Here is a 16,899-nt window from a genome sequence, read left to right as displayed (position 1 = left end):
GGCACCAGCTGTCACTAGCCAGTTACCACTGTTGGTTCTTGAAATTCACTGTTATATCAGAATGCAAGACCTGTAGCAGAGCCCACCTACAGAACAATCCACAGCATGGGTGCTCATCCCTTATTTGAGAATGTACGAACAACATGCCCTTTCTTAGTAACCACCAAACTAGACATGACATTAGCTATGGATCTGTGCCTTTAAGTGTTGGGTTTCATTTTTATAAAAATACAAATTGTCAGTGACCCACATTGGGGACATAGTGAGGGGAGTATGGCGACTTTAACCCCTTGCTATGGTCCCAGTTTGGATTGCACCTCCTGAGCTGCAATTTGCACTGAAAAAAACCCTCCCATTCATTTAGTTTGCCTCCTTCCTGAAAACTGCGAGTATGAAAGAGGCCAATAGAGAACTTAGCAGGGGTCAAAGGCTTAAAGCCCAAGCACCAACTATGCTTGGGTCCAGAGACAGATCAGCCTCCCTCTCTCTCTGCTACCAATTTGGGTAAAATTTCTAGCAACTGGTATTTAGAGGTGTACTGTCTCCAATAATGGAGGTAGGACATACCCATTGTAGCCAGTAACTGCTGACATAACTATACGTGGGTAGATTAGGATGGTAGCCTTCTGGGATGGTGGAACACCCCTACCTGGCCTCCTTCCTCCTTTGTCATTGGCCTCCAGCCAGCTGAAAAGTTGTCAGAGTTAATTGACCCTAAGTCACTTTCAATGGGAAAGTGACCTTCACTTAAACCTAGCTGCAGCTTGCACTGAAACCCACGGCCATGGATAACTGTCCACTTTTTGTTTTGTCTTGGTTAAGAAGAGCCTGCTGGATCAGGTCCATGGCCCAACTAGTGCAGTATCCTACTTTCACAGTGGCCAGTCAGGTGCCTGTGGGAAATCTGTATGCAGGACCCAAACACAGGAGTGCTCTCCCATCCTGGAGTGTCCAGCAATTAGTATTCAGAAGCAGTACTGTCTCTAAGCATGGAAGCCGAGCCGAGCCATCATGGCTAATAGTAATTGATAGCCTTACCCTCCAGTTCTCTTTTAAAGCCATCCAAGTTGGTGGCCATCGCTGCCTCCTGTGAGAGTCAGTTCCATTGTTTAACTATGCACTGTGTAAAGAAATACTTTATTTTATCCTGACTCTTCCAACATTCAGCTTCATTGAATGTCCACGAGTTCTAGTGTTATGAGAGAGAAAAACTTTGGTTTGCTGGTTTGCTGCCAGTCTTTGAGATTCAAGGTATGGCCTGTGTCTCAAGCATGCACCGAGGATTCTTTTATTGAAGTCGTTCTGTGCTGCAACCTACTCAAACATCTACTACCCAACGACAGATAAATCTGAGTTTATCAGCGCTGGAGCATTTTTATGGCTCACTTAAAGGGGATGTAAAATTTCATGGCAGTGTGTGGGGGGGGCAGCATGGAATGTGGTGGCATTCCACAGGTGGCTCATGTCACAAGTCTTCTTGAAATTGGTGGGGTTAGCAATTTCCTGCCATTTCAGCAGGAAGCCTCTTCCCAGCAAGTTACGACCGACCCATCTTGGCATACCTTATAAGGCATGGAATGGAGAAAGAGAGATTGCATTGGGGGTGGGAGAAGAGGTCCATTGTGCAACTGGTTGAGAGGGGATAGATAGAAGTGAGGAAAGTGGCTTGCAACTTCCTGTCTGTGTGAATATGTGTGTGTGGGGGGGGGGGAGTATACCACTGTGGGCAGTTAGCTGCCTGATTTGCATGGCCTGGATAAACCAGTGTGCCAAATGTTGTTGTTGTTGTTTAGTCATTTAGTCATGTCTGACTCTTCGTGATCCCCTGGACCAGAGCACGCCAGGCACTTCTGTCTTCCACTGCCTCCTGCAGTTTGGTCAAACTCATGTTGGTAGCTTCAAGAACACTATCCAACCATCTCGTCCTCTGTCGTCCCCTTCTCCTTGTGCCCTCCATTTTTCCCAACATCAGGGTCTTTTCCAGGGAGTCTTCTCTTCTCATGAGGTGGCCAAAGTATTGGAGCCTCAGCTTCATGATCTGTCCTTCCAGTGAGCACTCAGGGCTGATTTCCTTAAGAAAGGATAGGTTTGATCTTCTTGCAGTCCATGGGACTCTCAAGAGTCTCCTCCAGCACCATAATTCAAAAGCATCAATTCTTCGGCAATCAGCCTTCTTGATGGTCCAGCTCTCACTTCCATACATCACTACTGGGAAAGCCATGGCTTTAACTATATGGGCCTTTGTTGGCAAGGTGATGTCTCTGCTTTTTATGCCAAATAGCCCCAGTCAAATTAGGAACTAACTATGGTTCAATGATCTTAGGATGGTGTGTCCTCCCCTTTAATTCATTTTGCGTTTAAAGGCAAACTTACCCAATCCACACTTTCCAAAACAATGTGTGAACTGAAACAGAGCCACCCTTGAAAATTTGCAACTCTCCCAATTTTTCAGAGTAGTTCTCCAACAAATAATGTGTATAAAAAGAACATCCATGGGTAAACTGTGTGCTTCTTATAGGCATTTGGTTGGTCACTGTGAGAACAGACTGCTGGGCTATTGGGCTATTGGCCTCAACCAGCAGGCTCTTATTATGCTATTATTTTCTTATCAAATCTCTCATCTTAAATTGCACGTCTGAGAACTGGGTTGTGCACTATGTTAACTTGGACTATATCCAACTAAGTTCCACTCATAATAGACCTACTGAAATTAATGAACCTAAATTAGTCGTGCCCATTAATTTCAGTGGATTCAATGACTAATGTTGGATACCACCCTATTTATTTTATTGATTTTTTAAATCCAAGCATCACACCCTTCCCATTCCATCCCTCCCCCAGAAGAAATTCAAGGTGGCTGATGACCAAAAACAACAGAAATGAAATCTAAAACAAATCCACTAGTTCAACCAAATCATAAATCTTTTTTTTCCACGAAAGCAAAACCAAGGCCACAATAGCAGAGCCAAAACAGAAAGCTACTGGGGGGAGCAGCAGAGTCCTATTGAGAGATTCCTCCATCAGAGCCAAAATGTCTTGGGCCAGACCTGGAGGCCTTGAGGATATTATGTGTGTGCAACGGATTAGAAACAAATGCTTGCTTGTAAATAAATAGGCATAGTTTGTGACCTGGATAGGCAAGGCCAGCCCTATCATTAGCCAGAGTGAGGTGGCTGCCTCAAGCAGCAGATGGTGGGAGGGAAGGAATGGTGTGCCCTGTGCCATCTCAGCTTGCCTGCTACTCTCAGGAGGACAGTGTCCGAATCCTCAGTGTCTAGGGTTGCTAGAATCCCAGGGCTGACCTGAAGTCTCCAGATTTTCCTGCCTCTCCCCACCCCAGTTGGTGGCAGGGAGAGGGCTTGAATCTGAAGGTGGGCAAAAGTGCATTCCCTGCCTAGGCTTCCTAAGCAGGTAGGAAGGAATGATCCCCTCACTTTAGCTGGACACCCCCTTTTGCTAAGGTTTCTGTCTTAATTTCCAGGCAGACCTTGTGTTCTTTGAATGACAAGCTCTCAGTGACTGTGGTTAATGCTTAATGTTTCATGCTTAATGACATCATTGGTGCCCGTCCCCTGTGGCATCATCATCAGGGGACCCCGTGACAGCACCAGGACCAGCCCCTTGGTCTCAGGGCTGGACCTTGAAATCTGCTGCTGACCAAGCGACCCTACCAGTGACAAAATACGATTCAACCGCTAATCTCCTCAGCTTTTGTATGTGAAATGGAAATGCCTTCTTGTCCTTCCCCGTCAGGTGACAAAAAGAATTGGGACAGCACTGTAGATTGGTAAAGGGCTACCTCATCTCAAAGAAACTCTGCCTCATATGCCTGGATCTCCTAAGGGGTCCTGCCAGGGGTGTTGCTAAGTACCTAAAAGATCCCCAGCATAAATTTCCAAAGGCTACTTTATATGTATAGATGCAAATTTAGCCTGACTTTCAAAAAGGGAAAAACATGCTCTGGCTCCTGCAGTCAGTGTTTCCTCTGAGCTATGAGTGCAAACAGGATTTTCTGGCTTCACTGTAGGAATGCGCAAATCTGTCAGTTTTGGTTACTTTCAGTTTCTCATTTTTAGAGTCTTCAGTTCTCCACATTTCCACAACCATTTCCCTATCAGTCCCTATCAGCATTTTTGTGTGTGAATTTCTCCTAACATGTATATGTTTGTATGCAGAAAAAGCCCACCCACCTTGCTACACCCACTTCTTCCTCTAGCTCCCCCACCCACCTCTGATATGCAGCCCCCAGAAGGGTATCAACAAGGAAAAAAGATTTCCCACCTCATATGGTCTAAGGCTTTTCAAAATGCCCATGGACTAAAACAAGTGCCAACATTTTTCTCTGTCCCAAATAATTAGGCGATGAAGCAAACAAACTTTGACAGAGGTGTAAATTCAAAATCAATTATCTGTTCACTTGAATTAATACCCACATTGAACTTGCTTGTGTTAAAGGGCAAATTCCCCCTTTCCAGCTCTCGCTTATAACAGTTAGTATCAGAGAGACAATTAATTCCATCTGTAATGTCAGATATATTTATAACCACTGTGACAGGACTCTGAGTTGGCCTGGACATGAGGTAGACCCCGGCCTCCCAGAAATTAAAAGGAAAGACATTTTATTTAACTAGAAAACTTAAACTGGCCCCAATTACCTAACGTTCAAAAGAATGAGATGTTGCGAAACAATATTGACTATGACAGGGACACAGTTAAAACACCCAGATGGAGCTAACTCCCAAGATTTACTCCTTATACCACAGATTTTCAATGGATCAGAGAAGCCACATTCATTTTATTTGGTGCATGCCTTCAAAGTGACTGACAACATTAAAAAAACTCGATTAATACATTGAAGGCATATACTTTAAACACAGCAAAAGCAATCTTAGCTGGAGAAAATGAAATTTTAATTTAATTAAACAGTTTTAAAATAGAAATTAGACAACCATAATATGGACAATGAGCTATTTTAGAAAAATTAAGAGAGAATAATTTGGGTTCAATTGGATTCATTTTTTATTTTTTACTGAGTTAACAGTTTGATGTTTTTTAACTCTGCGCGAAACATCTGAAGGGCTTTGTTGATTGGGTGGTCAACAAATGATCAAAAATAAATAGTACACAAATAAATGAATAAATTTAAGGGGTGTTACTATGATAATCAGTGGATAAACTGCCGTTCCAAACTTTTGTTCACTTATTTATCTGAATATTTCTATTCCAATAAATATTCCCACCCAGTTTCAGTGGGAACCTTAATGCATTAAATAATCACCATAGAAACAATAACCAAACAGCAGTGAAAATGGAAGACCAACAAAATGACAACGGCAGTGTTGAATTTGGGTAGAGGAGAAATTATATTCATATTGCATTTAAAGGTGAACCTACCAAATCTGAACTTTCTCAACTTATGTGACCCCCAAATACAGCCTTCCTTTGAAATTTGCACTTCTCCAAATTTTGCAAAATTGTTCTCTAGCCAAGCAATGTGTACATCAATGCATGTACTAGGGTAAAATGTGCATAAACATGCATATATCAGTGAAAAGAGGATAAACAAATTATATGAGGGGAAATGTGTATATTAGGGAAAATTGCATACAAAAATACTGATGAATTTTCATGAGAATTTTGATGAAGAAATGCTAGCATATTCCTCCATCAGGCCCTGGGTTCAACCCTACCCAGACCTGGAACCTGGGGTTCCCTTGGAGGAAAAATAGGGTATCTGGATGCTCAGCAAACATCTGTACTGAAAACAAAGCTGCAGACCCAGACATTCCAGCCACAGGAATGGGGTGCTCCAAAATGATTGCTCAGGTTCTCAGCCAGTCTCCGGCCCCTAACCTCTCTTGACATCATCACAGCCAAAGGAGCAGAGGAAATGATGTGCTGAAGCTACAGGCAAAATGTCTGACTAGCCACATATAAATTTACTTGAAAGGAGAAGGAGAAAGTTCATGTAAGCACCTGCTCAGACCAGCACCTGGCAGAGAACCAGAAAGGGATGGAGTCTCTGACTCACATATAAGGTCTCTGTCTGAATTGAAGCACTGATCTAGCATACAATGTTTCCTAAAGTGGGTCCCCTTCTCCTTCTAACTATTTTCAGGATCCACCTCTTTATTTTCCAAAGGGTACCACCCTTATCTCCCAGGATCCTCCTTTTAAATCTCAAAATCTGCTCAGGTATGTGGTTCCGTGTCAGTTTTGCTCACATAGATCTGTTCTAATCCATTGTTGCTTTTCCCACATGAAAAATTCACATGCAAGTTGTATTCATTTTGCTTGCACTCTTCCCATAAAATACACATTTTCAATATTTTACAGTGCATTTCCCTCTGAAATACACATTTCATTTCCATTTTCTTTTGCACATCAGCTACATATTTTTGTGTGCACTTTTGGGGACCAAAGCTTCATCACAAAATTGTGCAGAAGTGCTGGTGCATAATCTGACTAAGACTTGCATTCTGACCCACAAGCAAATTCTGAAATGTTGAATTAGGTCTATCCACTGTAAAAAACACACAGATCAGATATATTCCTCACCACCATTTCTGGGAAGTTCCCAATCATACTTGTTCTATGTTGCTTTCCACGTCTTAACCTACTCAGAAGAGTTATCTTAGCAGGGACCCTCCAGCAGGCTTGTGGGGCAGGAAACTTTCTGTTTGAGAGGCATAAACTTTAGAACTTTCTATTCAGACAAGCCGTATTGCTTTTAAAAGCCACCTTGCTGAATTATGATGAGGTGCCCTCTGCCCTCGCTCAGAACAGAAGTCACATCAAACAGATTTCTGTGGTGACCTTCAACAATTTCCCCATGAAGCTGTCAACCTGATTGTGCAGTTCCAAAAGAGCAGCCTTCTAGGGAAAAACCCCCATCAAATTGCTTGTCAGGAACTCAGGCTGGGCCAGTGCACATATGGTTTCATAATATCCCTTAGATTTTCAAGGACCAACTGGAATTTTGGAATGATTTGGTTTACAGTTCCCTTAAGTAACATTATCTTGTTAAAGACATTAACCCCAGCCCTTTACTGTTATATATTTGCTTTGTTTTCATCCTAGGGAGCAACCTGTGGCGGAGACGCTCAACAGGAAGAGAGAGTTCAAAGGTCATGAAAACATTGATTTTCAAGATGGCTGAACTGCTGTCTTGGGAGCACAGTGCAATTATGAAAAACAGACATCTCTGTTTAACCTTCCTTTTTTATTAAAAAACAACAACATCCCTTGCGTGCACTTTAACAGTTAATAACTTCTGTATGAAAGCTCATGCTATAATAAATTTGTTAGTCTTTAGGGTGCCATGAGACTCTGTTGTTTTTGCTGCAACACGCTAAGATTGATATCCCTCTGAGAATTATAAATGTCATGTAATTGTTTCAATCATCTGCTTTATGCAGTCAAATTTGTTTCACCTGTGAGTAAGATGGCTAAAATGATGGAAACTAGAAAGGTAAATAGCAGCTGCATATAATGCAGCAATTATTGCTTTTAATTAGGGTAGGAGTTTGGCAAATGCATGTGTGATGATGCAGAGCACAGATCTTAAGGCTCATCCACACTTCCATTTGTCCTGCCACTCCCCCCCCGAAAACCAATTGTTTAGCGCTGAATCGCAGCAAATGGAAATCAGGTTTTCAGCGAATAGCCCCCCCCCCGATTTATTGCTAAAGAGCAGGGTTTCCAAGGGAAAGTGGCAAGGCAAAGACAAAGACAAAACGACTCAGACCCATGCCTAAAAAGCACTGGGACTCACGCTTTCTAGGCATGGGACAAGCAAATGTGTGGATGAGCCCTTGCAGGCATGGCCAAACTTGGCCCTCCAGCTGTTTTGGGACTACAACTCCCATTAACCCTAGCTAGCAGGATCAGTGGTCAGGGATGATGGAAGTTGTAGTCCCAAAAGAGCTAGAGGGCCAAGTTTGGCCATGCCTGCCTTAGAGTATGTCAAGGCAGGAGCTTATTCTGGGATTGTACTCCCATGAACACAAGTGAGGTTTTTTGTAGTATCCTCATGGTTACATGCCAGTGGTGGCTGGAGCAAGAGGCAAAAGTGGGCGGAGCAACTAATGTGAATTTTACCTTTGTACAGTAGGCTACTTTCCACCCTTGCCCCTCCCTCCACTTCTGTCCTCCATCCAGGCAATCAAGAAGCATTATCAGTATTCAAGGACTCACGCCAGCCAGGCAAATGCAACCATGGATGGTGCAAGGCAGGACTGGTGAGGGATGTGGCCTGGAAGAGTCCCAGAGGCCAGACAGGGAGGACTGAAGGGCTGCATTTGGCCTCCAGGTCTGAGGTCCTCCATCTCCAATATAAAGAAAGGAAGACCATCAAGTGCAGAGTCCGATCCTATGCATCTACATTGAACAGAGATGGGGAACCATGTTCAGCTGAAAAGGTTTTCCCAACGCTGCTGTAGATGAAAATAAGTCTTACTTCACTTGTTTCAAAATAAGATATGCCAGCCTTAAGGCATGGGGGGGGGGGAGTTCTGAGGAATGGAGCTCTGGGCTTTTGCCCAAATGTCCTAACCTTAATGGTAGCAATGGGCTAGAGACACATGTGGCTAAAGAGGACATTTGTGTGTAGCTACCTGCTTAGTCAGAACATACCTCTGGAAGAAAACAACCACAATAATCCCACACATTTGGAAAGGATATAAGGCATTGTGTTCCAGCCTTTACTAGGAACCTTTAGCTCAGGCTTTAAGGAGCAATGACTTCAGTTCTGAGCAATCCACTAATTATTCACACCTGGGTCTCTTTCTGTGCTTCTGCACAGCACAATTTGGCTCCAGATTAGATCAGTGTATTGCCAAAATGGTATGTAGTGTTTTATTTAGTAACCACTGAGCAAATAGGGTCCTAGGTGGGGGACTAGGTAGTTAAGACCAGTAAAGACATTTGGTTTGGATTCTCACAACCATATGATCAATGACAGAATGCAAAACCAATGCACATTTGGAATGTAAGTAATTCTCTGAATTCAGCATTTCTGAGTTCAAATTAAAACAGAAGCAGATGGCTGAAATTTTGAAGGTTTTGCTAATTAAACTTTTCTGTTCTTAACTAAAATTTGGGACTTTCCTTTAAATAAAAAATGGGGGGGGGGGAGGTTCCACATTCACAGATTTGAGTGAAGAACTGGAAGATTAATAATGACTTGTGCAAAGCTGGATTTTGGAATGTTGAAAATAAGATTTGGGTTTGTTTTTCAAATGTGAGTTTTGCAACTTTTTAAAGATGCAGTTTTATATAACTTTCCTCACACTTGTGTGTGTTGTAAACACTAGACAATTTTATTATTTATATGCCACCCATCTGTCTCAGTTGCCCCTAATCAGCTACCTAATCACTTCTTGTCAGTCACATGTTATTACTAATTTCAAGGTGGATAGGAGTGATTTGGGAGTGTTTTTCACATCCCTAAGTTGGATCACACCATTAACAAGGCATGTCAAGTTTGATCAAAAACTCCCTAAAGCAGGCATGTCCAAAGTCCGTTTCAGGGGCCCAATCCGGTCCACCGGTCGGTTTAATCCGGCCCCTGTGGCAGTTTATTTCTTGGGGTAAAATCCTTTAAAAAACCCTCAACAACTTTGGTTGGCCCTTTGGTTGGCCCCCGTGGCCCTTCATTTCATCAAATCTGGCCCTCTTTGAAAAAAGTTTGGACACCACTGCCCTAAAGCATACTTTGCCAACCTGGTGCCCTCCAGATATTTTGAACTACAACTTCTATCAACCCCAGGCAGCATGTGGTGGAGGGTGCATTGAAGTGGCTTTTACATCACCCAAAGTTTCATTCTGCTTCCTTCCGTTATAGGGTAACTATGATTTCATTACAATGAATTCCTGCTGTCCAGCATTATCCATATTTTTATTAAAGTATTTTGCCCTCCCACCTCAAGGTCTGGTATTTCCACCCCTTCAGCTAAGCCTGCCCTCAGCTGTGTTGCTCACTGCCAGCCTATTACTGCCCATTTGCTCAAGGTCACTTTCCTTAGGACACTAGTTTTCAGACTGATTACCCACAAAACACTACAGAAGGTTAATCTATTTCAATTTTGCTCAACTCAAAATGGTCTTCCCTCATGAGAGAAAACCTGCATCTATTATTCTGAAAGCTGTCGGGGTTCATCCTCTCAGAAGAGGCAACCATTCCTGAAGATTGAATCCTTTTCTGGCAGAATTCCCCCCCCCCCTTTCCCTTTTTTAGATTAATGAAGCCCTGCGTTAAAATCCCGTAGATTTGTCTGAAATTTTTCAGGCTTAATCCACATTAGTGGAAATCCTTTGCCTGCAAATTTCATCCACTTTGGGTGGGGGAGTTAGAATCATTTTTTGACTCTCCATTACAGCCAGTGGGGGAAATAGAGCTTCATATTTAACAGATCTGATACAGCTGAATTAGGAAGACACAGAGTGGATCTGAAACAAATTTAGTTTCTTCCTCATACTGTAGATCCATAGATGCTGAACCTTGTAGCTGACACATACGCCAATAAATATAAACATGAATCTATCTGGAGTTTATTTTGATCTTCAAGAAGAAAGAAAGAAAGAAAGAAAGAAAGAAAGAAAGAAAGAAAGAAAGAACCTTTCTTCCCATCAAATCTTCATTTGAAGTACTGGTTTGGAGTTCACTCCTGGTTTAGTGGAATTTTAGTGTTGATGGCCCCTCCAGGGTTTCAGGCAGGTTTTCAGTCTTTCCCGTACCTAGAGATGCTGAGGACTGAAGCGGCGACTCTTTGCATGCTCTGCCATGAGCTACAACCCCTGAATTATTTTGATTCAACTAAAAGAGCCAGTGTGGTGTAGTGGTTAAGAGCAGTAGACTCATAATCTGGTGAACCGGGTTAGATTCCCCGCTCCTCCACATGCAGCTGCTGGGTGACCTTGGGCTAGTCACACTTCTGTGAAGTCTCTCAGCCCCACTCACCTCACAGAGTGTTTGTTGTGGGGGAGGAAGGGAAAGGAGAATGTTAGCCGCTTTGAGACTCCTTTGGGTAGTGATAAAGCAGGATATCAAATCCAAACTCTTCTTCTTCTTCACATTAATTTTGCCAACATTTCATGCAGGGCGTCCCTGATCAATACAATCCACACTATACATTTTGACTTCAAATTACCCCTGAGTGGGGAGAGGGGAAAAGAAAAGGAGAGGAAATCATGATTCTTTCCCTTTTAAAATTTGGTCGAATCCCAATTCTGCTCAACAGGTGTTTGCTGTGTCTGAGGTTATGCTGTTGATATAACCCCTGCTCCATTTGGAAGAATGAAAAATCTCGCTCCGTTTTATTGTAAACAGACTTGGGTTCTACTAAACACAAAAAGAAAGGTTACTAGATTAGTCATACACTCCCGCCTTCTCCCCCCCTTCCCTTTTAGCACATAGAAGCCAACAGATATTCTCGGTTGATATTTGTGTGTGTTTGCGATGACCTTCGTGGTGCTGAAAGGAGGGGGGGAGACCCCTCTCCTGAACTTTCAAGCCCAGCTCTCATGCAAACCATGTCCACAGTGTGGGGGGTCCTTGAGGGCTGACTGTATCGCTTTTCAAACATCAGCCTGGAAGAGCATCCAGGTTTTTAATCTGCTTTTGCTTGCCAACTATTTCCATTTTGATGGAGATACATTTCCCCTCCCCATTTTTTCTTTCTTTCTTTTGACAAACAGCCATGTGTGGAAGGCTGGTTGTGGAAAGTCAATCTTTTATCATGACAGAAACAAAGCAATTAATGGATGTTTAAAAGGCCAGGAGGCTAAGTACGGATTCATACCCCCACCTTTCATTTTTGATGTCATCTAAGCCAGGGTTCTTGTCAGGGGGTGGTCCATGGGGCCTGATCCACCAGTGGGCTCCTTTGAGTGCCAGACTTCCTGCTACTTCCCCCCTCTCATTTCTTACAGGATGGCTTTCCCTCCAAAAGTCCCCCTTAATTTATATCTATATAAATATTAATTATCATATGCAAATTATGGGTCGTGGGTCTTTGCCCCAAATCTTTAATAACATAGGAATGCGCTTCATCTGGAAAAGGAAAATAGCTCTTGCAGGCATATTTACTTCACTGGGAAGGTTGTAAGGAGAGAGAGTTGTGGGGTGTGGGGTGGGGTTATTTCAAGGCTGGACAGTGCCTTGACAGAGGACAAGTGCTAAAAGATGGATCTCTCGTCTCTCTCTTCTCCCCATCCAGCATAAAGATCTCCCCAACAAAGAAGTCTTCATAGTTACCGTAAATCAACTTAGTGGCTTCCTTATTTAAAGAAATGCATACATAAATATGTACCAGTAAGTCAATAAGGAGTCGTATTCAAGGTTAGCCCTACCCAGAGTAGACCCATTGAAATTAATGGACATGACTAGTGTCAGACTGATAATTTCAATGGATCTACTCTGAGCAGGACATAGTTGGACACAACCCTAGATATTATTATTATTACTTTATTTATTACCCATCCTTCACCCCAAGGTCCCAGGGCGGGTTACAGCATTAAAAACAACATCAAAACCATTTAAAACAACTTACAACCATAAAAATAAGGTGGGTCCCAAAAGCATACAAGTATTTATCTTAGCTGGTGAAAACAAGTGTGATTGCCTTAAATATTATTAATAAAGCTCAGTGTTTATGGTTTTTAAACAAACAAACAAACAAACAAACAAACAAACACACACATAAATGGCTTTCAAACATAAATTTCAGAAATTTCAGAAATCTAATGTATGTATCCCCCCCATCATACTTTTGAGAATATCAAATTTAAAATTATTCTGTGATAAGGCTCCACCTCTACCTGGCTTTCAGCATACTTGTATACAAATATGTGTTCAGGGAGGAATTTGCACTAAAATGATGATAGAGCATCATGAGGGTGCTTTTCTTTTTTTTTAAATGCAAACTGCAGAGAACTGAATTTAAGACTGGGGGAAAAAGAGAAATGGAGAGAAATCAAAACTGACAGATTTGCCCATCCCTGATGATGATGATCTGCATCATCATCACAATTGTATCCCACCTTTTTCTCCAAGGAGCTCATGGTGGCATGCACAGTTCTTCCCATCCTTATTTAATCCCCACAACAACCTTGTGTGGTAGGTTAGGTTGAGAGGCAGTGACTGGGCCAATATCACCTTTTGAGCTTCGTGGCTGAGTTCGTATTTGAACCCTGGTCTCCCAGGTCCTAGTCTGACACCCTAACCACTACACCACACTGGCTCCTTCATATTTGATGAAACCGACATGTGCCTGCATGCCCACAAGACACAGTGCTGTGGGCCCCAGAATCCATTCCTCTGTCCTTTGCTCTGGAATCATGCGTTGCTTTGAGGCGACCACCCTGCACCAGGTCAGACATGACTTCCTCCACACAGCTGGGGATGCTCTTTGCAGACAGAGCAGGGGTTTTTTTCTAAATACATCTAAACCTGCCTACAGCAGAGGTTGGTATGCAATAAAGCACAGACCTAAAAATTAAAAAGGTGGAGTGGAGGAGACAAATGTGTTTATGCTTTCTGATTCCTGAAGCGACAAAATCCCACTCTGAGGACTCCAACCTGGCAAGCTGTCTGCTTGCTTGACAAAGCGAAGCGTTCAAAAGGGCTGGCTCGGGCCTAGCTGAGCGACGGTGCATAGCAACTGGGCTGCCCCCCTCCTCCTCCTTTGCTTTAACATAGTGCATACGTACTAGGATCATGCTATGAATCATCTGCTGGCTTCAAACAAGCTATTAAGGATCCACAGACAGCAAGAAAAAATTCCACCCTGGCTTGGGGAGTCAGGAAAGCAGGTGTTATTTTCCATAAACCAACCTCAGGCCTGGAAGCGAATGGCCATAAATTGCTATGGGGAGGGGCAGCTGCAGATGTTATGATCTCCTTGCCTTTCGTGAGAAATCCAGCTAGATAGATTTATTGCTGGTGGGGGCTGCAAAAGCAACTCTGGAGAGATGATCCTATGTATAGGAAGCTCCCCTAAACTTGGGCAAGGGGTGTAGCTCAGTAGCATCTGAGCATCTTCTTTGTGTGGAGAAGGTGCCTGGTTCAATCCTCAACATCTCCAGGTAGGACTGGGAAAGTGCCCAGCCTGAATCCCTGGAGTGCCTCTGCCAGTCAGTGTAGACATAACTGAGCTAGATGGACCTATTTATTTAGAGCAAACTAAGGCCCAGGGGCCAGATCCAGCCCAATCGCCCACAGGTGGTCCAGGAATCAGGGTGTTTTTACATGAGTAGAATGTGTGCTTTTATTTAAAATGCATCTCTGGGTTATTTGTGGGGCATAGGAATTCGTTCATTTCCCCCCCAAAATATAGTCCGGCCCTCCACAAGGTCTGAGGGACAGTGGACTGCCCCCCTGCTGGAAAAGTTTGCTGACCCCTGATCTAGAGCCTCTGGGTGCATGTGGAGTGCATTTCTCTCATCAATACTGTGAAGCTCTCACATGTTCACATCATATGTTGTAATTGTAAAATAAATTAGTTGTTATGCGGCTTTGCTAAATATTCTTCATGTTCAATACTGAGTTAAAATCTTAAAAATGCTTATATTTTAAATACTATACACCTCCCTCCCTTTTTATTTTCAATTATTGCTCCCCTATCTGTTGCTTTTGCCTCTTTCCTGGATGATCCCAGCTAATTCAATATCATGTAGCAAACAGATGAAGAGCCAATCAGATTTGCCTGATCATACTGCTAAATGGCAACTGAGGTCAATTGAGACCAAGGGCAAGTAAGAACAATTTAAGTAAATAAGCTTACTTTTTTAAAAAAATTAAAAAATCCAAAAATAATTAATAATTGAATTTCGGAGACATGCTTTGGCCCTACCAAATATGTTCATTGAGAATAATAGTTTTAAGCCAGCTGTTATGATGGCAAATACACCATAAGTCTCTTGTGTTTTCTCCTCCGCAGAAAACTGACTTTGCAAATGTTCAGCGCTTTCCATCCCATAGAGTAGTGGGAAAGAGAGGGTAATGAAACCAGACTCTCTTCTTTTTGCTTGTTTGAGGTGGCTTCTGGTGCATTTTTCGGACGTCTGTCATACTTCAGCTGAGGTTAAATCTGGATTTGAAAATGAGTACAGTCACCCCTTGGGGCAAGAAATCTTGGTGGCATACATCAACATGTGTTCTGCCTACACACACACACACACACACACACACTTTTCTTTCTCGTTTTTCTGTTCCATTCTACAAGCTGTGAGTAACTTTCTCTTCCCCCTCCTCCAAGCAACCATCAGTTGCAACACTGAGGACTGGGAAGACCACAACAAGGCTTCCAGTCCAGCTTGTGGTTTGCCCAAATCCAGCAACTCATCATTAAAGGCACCTCAACTCATGACTCACTTGTTGATGGAGTAATTTGCCCTCGCAGAGTTTTCATCACAAAAAAATGTTTAGAAGTAATTAACGCTCATCAATCCCAGACTGATTAGTCCAATCTACCTCATTAGGGAGCAAATCAGATATGGCAATTTAAACAGGGGCAGGGGGCAAAGGGGGGGGAGGCACTGCTGGAGAAGGGAAAATAGGAAGTGTTACTATATACCAGAAAGCCAGATTCCAGATTTAAAGCAGGAGAGAGAGAGAGAGAGAGAGAGAGAGAGAGAGAGAGAGAGAGAGAAACACATGCTGACAGATACACATGCAATCCGGCAAGGGCCACCCATGGAGTTTGCAGGGTGATCTCCGAAACACGACACGGGTGATTTTCAGAGAAATTCTGGAAGGGGTTTTCACTGATATCTCTTTTATGAAGAATTTCCACAGGGAACCGTTCTAGTCTTCCTCTCCCCAGCCTTTTCTGGGGAAGGCGGATGCAACATATCATATATATATATATATATATATATATATATATATATATATATATTCCTTTATGGTACAGTAAAAGCAATCAGGTTTACAAGGGAAGCTAAGTTGGATTACAGACCCATGTAACCTGAGATGCAGAGTCTTTCCCCCCCCAAGAAGGTTTCACTGGAACTGTGCTTATCAGTTTGCATGCAATAAAATTAGGAAAGAGAAGAGAATGGTGGAATGGGGGGCGGGGAGAGTACAAGACAGGAGGAAAAGTGACTCTTGGGATGCATCAGGGGAGGCAAAGAACAGAGCTTTGAGGCACTGGAGGACGTCTTACAAACATCACTGTGGGAAGAGACAACAGAGGCGGTTTGGGGAATGTTCCATGAAAACATGATGTGGCTTGTGGCAAGGACCAGGGCATGGCATTAGATGTCCACTTCAAAATGGCATGTGGCTTGGGGCGAGAACCAGGGCATGACATTAGATAGGTAGCTATCAACCCAGAATACAGTCTTAACAATGTGATCCACTCACCAAGTCTAGGCGGCAAGGACACGTCATGGGAACCCAGTTTCCCAAACAGAAAAACATGTCCAAAGCTCCCTGTACTTTGGGAGTTCCAAAACACAGCTCAGATGAAGCTGAATATGGCCACCAACTTAGAGGGCTTCAAAACAGGATTAGACCAATTCATGGCAGAGCAGGCTATCAGTGACTACTAGTCAATGCTTCTGAATACTATTTGCTGGGAACTGCAGGAGAGGAGACTGCTGGTGTGCTTGGGTGCTGCTTGTGTGTTTCCCACAGACATCTGGTTGACCACTGTGAGAACTGGATACTAGACTAGATGGGTCATTGGCCTGATCCAGCTGGAATGACTTTGCTAACAGCCCAGAATTAACCCTTAAGTTACAAAATGAATGATCCCTGCTGTTACAGGTGAATTAACTCTCGTATTCTGGGATGAAACAAGAACAAGAACAGGTTCAGTTATGGAGTCAGATCATTGGCCCAGCTGGCTCAGTACTGTCCACTCTGTTTGGCAGCACCTCTCCACATTTCCTACT

The 16,899-nt window shown here is 43.1% G+C and overlaps 1 long non-coding RNA gene across 1 annotated transcript; it reads left to right on the top strand.

Annotated features, from left to right (window-relative positions):
* Positions 1-3,626: 3,626 nt before the first annotated feature.
* On the top strand, positions 3,627-7,248 carry LOC310711701. The gene is made up of 3 exons (XR_014528602.1): positions 3,627-3,713; positions 6,119-6,195; positions 7,081-7,248. It is a non-coding gene; the product is annotated as an uncharacterized lncRNA (long non-coding RNA).
* Positions 7,249-16,899: the final 9,651 nt, after the last annotated feature.

This window comes from Podarcis liolepis (assembly GCF_965112155.1).
Source record: "Podarcis liolepis genome assembly, chromosome: 7".
NCBI classification, from domain to species: Eukaryota; Metazoa; Chordata; class Lepidosauria; order Squamata; family Lacertidae; genus Podarcis; species Podarcis liolepis.
Note: the sequence above shows the minus strand (reverse complement) of the source record. Positions and strands in the feature narration are given on the sequence as shown.